Source organism: Nycticebus coucang, chromosome 7, assembly GCF_027406575.1.
Source record: "Nycticebus coucang isolate mNycCou1 chromosome 7, mNycCou1.pri, whole genome shotgun sequence".
Lineage (NCBI taxonomy): Eukaryota > Metazoa > Chordata > Mammalia > Primates > Lorisidae > Nycticebus > Nycticebus coucang.
In genome coordinates, this window is record NC_069786.1 from 117,097,633 (window position 1) to 117,102,845 (window position 5,213).

A 5,213-nucleotide genomic window follows, 5' to 3' on the forward strand; every position below is an offset into this window, starting at 1 on the left:
CCCTTCTCGCTTCCCACAGAGGGAAGTGGTTGCCTCGTTGCCGGGGAGGAATGGAATAGGGCTTGCTCACCTTTCTCAAAGTGAAATAAATGGCAGCGCTCATGATGGTGTTTTGTTTTTGCAATGAAGGTGTTGTAAATCAGAACTATTTTCAGCTTTCAGTGAAACCCTGATAACACCCTGCATCTGGGCACTTTTTTAACATTTTCCAAAAGAATCCGAAGCTTGCTAGGGGACCTGTGTTAATGTGTTTGTTCACGTTTATATGCGTGGATAGTTTTCAGTATGAAGTTTTTATGTTTTGGGTGCATGTTTTGTAGGCTGGTACCCACTTTGGTCACTGAATCCTGCAGAACCAGCCATGCCACCAGGGAACAGTGATAATGGTGGCCGCTGCTTGAGCAGATTGCTGCAGGCTAGACCGAACGTGTACTGTCTCCTTAAGGATTCACAACAGCAGAGTGAGGAAGGGAAATTGCAGAGGAGGAAACTGAGGCTCGGAGAGGTTGTCACGTGTTCCAGCTACAGCTCCACAATTAGGAAGTGGCAGAGTAAGTTTTCAAACTCAGATGTCTCTGACTCCGGGGGGTGATGCCCACCACATGACACTGCCCCTCGCAGAGCACTGTCCCCGAGGCCAGGGAGGCAAACCTTGGGCAGTAATGGGCCACAAAGGGGACCTAAAGAAATAGCTGCAGAAGAGTTAAAAAAATTTCTACCAGGGAGGTTTTTCATGTCTTTTCTAAAGGCCAGAGTTCAGATTTATAATGTTGGAATATTCATGAATTGCTGCGGTGTGCAGTCCTAGGGTACTAGAGAGAAAAGTTTCCTGTGATAGAAATTAACCTAAGGCGAGGGAACCCCTGAACTAAGGTTCAGATATGACAGATGTGATCAAAGCAACCACACAACCCACTTGGGAGGCTGGGGATTCACGTCTTAAAATGGCGATTAATGATTTGGAGCATGGCATTCCCTGTTTTCATCCCTCTGTCCAACCAACCCTCTCTCCATCTATCCATTTATTATCTGCTATTTGCATAACCCCCTATTGGAGCCAACAGAGGTGTATCAAACCGTATCAAACCCAGATCCAACCCGACCCTCACAAGGGGCTTTAGACTGATATGGGGAGAGATGCATGCAAGAATAGATAATCAGACATATCTTTGATCTGATTAAGATATGTCTGATTAAGTATCAAAATGAATGGTCCAGACAGTACCTTCCCTCAGGCACCTGGAAGAGGGGTCACTGAGGACGTGGTGTGGCTGGTCTGGCCATGGCGGTTGCCTTCAGGGACTTCTGTGGGACCTGTGAGACTGCCGTCTTGATACGAGCCGGGCTGAACAATCGCATGCGCTGTCTGCCCACTGCTGAGATACAGTTTGGGTCCCTGGAGCTCTCTGTCTGGAAATGAGGTGCCACCTTTAATCTTGAATATCAGTGTGATGGCCCCACAAGACTGAGAAGGTGAAGCAAGCAGAAATTCACTGGAGGAAGGATTGTTACTCTTCATTTCCTAATTTCTCTGCTAAAATATAATGAAAGTTTGTTCCTAAGTCCAAAGTCAGAAAACCCAACTAAAACCAGTTCTCCAGCAGCATACGATCCTGGCTTTTATGACCCCAAGGGCTGCATGGTTGACAGTAGGGGACCCAGACGCCAAAGGGGCCTTCAATGTGAGGTGCAGACACATGTGACATAATTAGGAAGCCTTTATGAGGAAAGTAGGGAGAAGTCATTAGGGCTGCTGTTTAACAAAGGGAAACTTCCTGCTCCCACCTCCCTTTTAAAGAGCTGCTTTTCAACTGTGTTGGCCCGCTTTGATCCCCAAAGGCTCCTGATGTTTTGCTCACATCCTGTCATGATATTTAATGATGCTTCACATGTGCACTAGGAACACGGCCCAACTTAGCATCATTTGGAGAATGGCATTTTGTGACATGACAAGTTTGTGATGTGGTTATTTGTGTGGCAAGGTTAGTGGGGCAGCTGTGCAGACACCAGAGAGTGAGAGTCCCATTTCCACTCGGCAGTGGAATCAGCTGAAAGGAATGATCAAGAGGCCAAGGTATTGCCAAGTTCTTTGGCAGAAGCTTTGTTTATGATGGGGTCTGTAGCAGCAGTTGGTACACTGCTCAGAACAAAGAAAAAATTTAGTCGTGGACGATCTTCTTTCAAAAGGCTGAGGAATATTTTGGAGGAATGGATCTTCTTCCAGCCACTGTCCCCTGGGATTACGCCCACAAACAGCTGCCAAAAGATTAACAGGCCTTTAGAGACCATCTAGCCCACAGTAGATATATGAATCCTATATAAATTCCTGTTAGGCAGTTTCTAGTATTTCCCCATCTGTCTGAATACACCTGGAGATGGGGAATTCACCACCACAGGGCAGCACCAGCCCAGGGTGGCTGCTCTGTTGGTGTTGAGACTCCTCTTCACTTTGTTGTCTCTTGCAACTTCTAACAGGGTCAGAGGTCTGCACTTGACGCTACCTAGAGCTGGACTCTCCTTGGTCAGAGTTCTTCACGAATGCTAAGGCACTCCTGAGATGTCCTCAGAGCACCCTATTTCTGCTATCGTTCCTTCCATTCCCCGGTTCCTATACCCTCAAATCTGGTGCTGATTCTTGGAATGTCCTGGAAGGGCAGCGTTACCACCCTTGGTTTTAAAATGCTGATTAAATTTGCCCTGGCCTCTTTGGTAACTATTAAACCCAGGTCTCTGAAATGGGGCAATAATCTCAACAGCCAAAGGCAATAATTTGGGTTTTCTTTGAAATTCCAGAATGGAGCTAAGTTCATATTCCAAGTGTGGGCATGTGCAAATATTTTCTTTCCTTCCTATTTGGATTAAAAGCATATCAAGTGCTAATGGCTTGGATATCTCTCTCTGGTGATTTTACCCAGAGGGCAGTCTGACTGGCCCTCCATAAATGACCGCACAGTGGATTGAAGCAAACTATTCCTAGATGCCTCTGAACCCATCCCCTGCTTTCCTTCTGCATTGTGACCAACTTGTCCAGACCCTGTCACTTCTCCCACAGATTATAGCTGGGGCCCAGTATGTCCCTACTTATTCCTGATTCTTTCCAATCTATTCTTTAAACAGCCTCCAGGGTATGTTGTTTGTTTATTTTAAACATAAATTGCTAAAAGCATTTTAGCAGCTTCCCATTGCACACTTAACTAAAAAACCCCAGACATAATTATCATGGTCTTTCAGGTCCTGCAAGATCTGTTTACTTCCCCAGGATCATTTTGAACCTGTCTTCCCTGAGCCCCACCTGAGCCACTCCCTTTCAGTTCTTTGGACACCCTGGCTTCTTTCTCCCACATTGGGCTTTTACTTGGGGCTCCCTTTGCCTAGAATTTCCCCCTCCCTCCACCTTGCTCTTTGCCTGGGTGGCTCCTTTGCATCTTCAGACCTTAATACAAGCTTAAATACACCATCTGTGCAGAGGCCTCCCGTTCCCGAGATGCCCCTATGTCAAGTCTGACCCTGCACTATTTACTTTATAGAACTGATCACAATTTGCAATCATATATTTTTTGGTTTACTTGATTATTTTCTGCCTTCCCTTACTTCCCCCACCTCTCTGGATTCTGACTCCATCAGGCTCTGGTCCCCAGTACATCCCTGGTCTCCAGCTCAGCTCCTGGCACATGATGAATGCTCAGTGTATACTTGTTGAACCAATGAGTAAATGGATGGAGGAATGAATGCCCTGACATATTTGCTTCTAGCTGTCCATTAACTTGAATACAAGATTCATTCTTGAGTTATAAGCTTTACGTTTTAGGAGAAACTTTGAAAGACAAAACAGTCTTGCTGAAATACTCATCCTTTTTGCTTTCTTTATTCTCCCCATGCCACAGATGAGGTGTAATCTCATCACAGTGTAAATTGTCCTGGTCGAATTACAGATCTTCCTCTTTGATTTATATCACTTTTATTTTTGACAGGCTGAGCCTTTTTTTTTTTTTTAAAAAACAGCTCATTCTTGAGTGTTCTAATGTTCTTGCCAGATGAAAAAAGAGAAGAATCTGAGATTTTGAACTGATAAGAACAGATACTACCCTTGATCTTAGCCAAAAGGCCGAGAAGTGATGAGAATTTGAGATTTTGAGCATCATTTCTCACTCTAATTCCGAAATAAGGAATTCAAATGTCCTTATTTTTTATGTATCCTTAATGTCCCTGTAACTCCACCTAAACTCACAGAATGAAGAGAGCTAACTCTAGTCAAACCAATGCCCTCAGCTGTGGTCTCGGAACGGGGAAATCTGTATTAGTTTCCTAGGGCTCCAAAACAAAGTACCATAAACTGGATGGCTGAAAACAACTGAAATTTATTCTCTCCTAGTTCTGGAGGTTAGGAGTCTGAAATTGACGCGTCGGCAGGGCAGGCTCCTTCTAGAGGCGCTGATGGAAAATCTGTTCCTTCTCTCTCTGTTAGTTTCCGGTGGCTATTGGCAATCCTTGGTGCTCCTTGGCTTGTAGAAAAATCACTCTGATCTCTGTCTTCCCCTCTCTGTCTCTGGGTCTGTGTCTCTCCTTTCTTTTATAAGGACACCAATCGTTGGACTTAGGACCTATCCTAAATCAAGGTTTGATCTTGAGATCCTTAACTTCATTAAATCTGCAAAGTCCATATTTCCAAATAAGGTTGCATTCCTAGTTACCAGGAATTAGAACATACCTTTTTGGAGGACACAAGGCTGGGCCATGAGGTAAAGAGGTAAAGTGACTCGCCAAAGACCTATCACTGCTCACTGATATGATCAGAATCACAGCCGTTCTTTTGGTCCTAGACAAATGCTCTTTGAATTCTACTATATTTTCTCTCTGTCTCTCAAAAGGATAAACTTTCTGGCTTTTAAGGCAGTTTGACACAAACATGTATGTCTATTTTTTTCTATATTGTAGTCCCTTTTATGACCTGAGGTCTTCCTATACAAGCCTCTTGATTGTTTTATGATAGGCTCAAACCACATTAGTCAATCTAGTCCAAGTGATGATCAAACTGTTGTGTGAAGGGATATTTTTGTCTGTTTAGAAAAGAAGATAAAGGATCAGAAAGTACATTTCTTGCTGAGCTGATTATATCTATCTGGCATAATTGTTTCTGTTGATCAATGGCAGCCACTCAAGCTTTTGTTAATTAAAATGATAATTTCCTCAACTTTGTGTTTGACTGCACAGGC

At 44.0% G+C, this 5,213-nt stretch overlaps 1 pseudogene; it reads right to left on the minus strand.

Annotated features, from left to right (window-relative positions):
* Positions 1–3,966: 3,966 nt before the first annotated feature.
* LOC128591116 (uncharacterized) lies at positions 3,967–4,117 on the minus strand (annotated as a pseudogene).
* Positions 4,118–5,213: the final 1,096 nt, after the last annotated feature.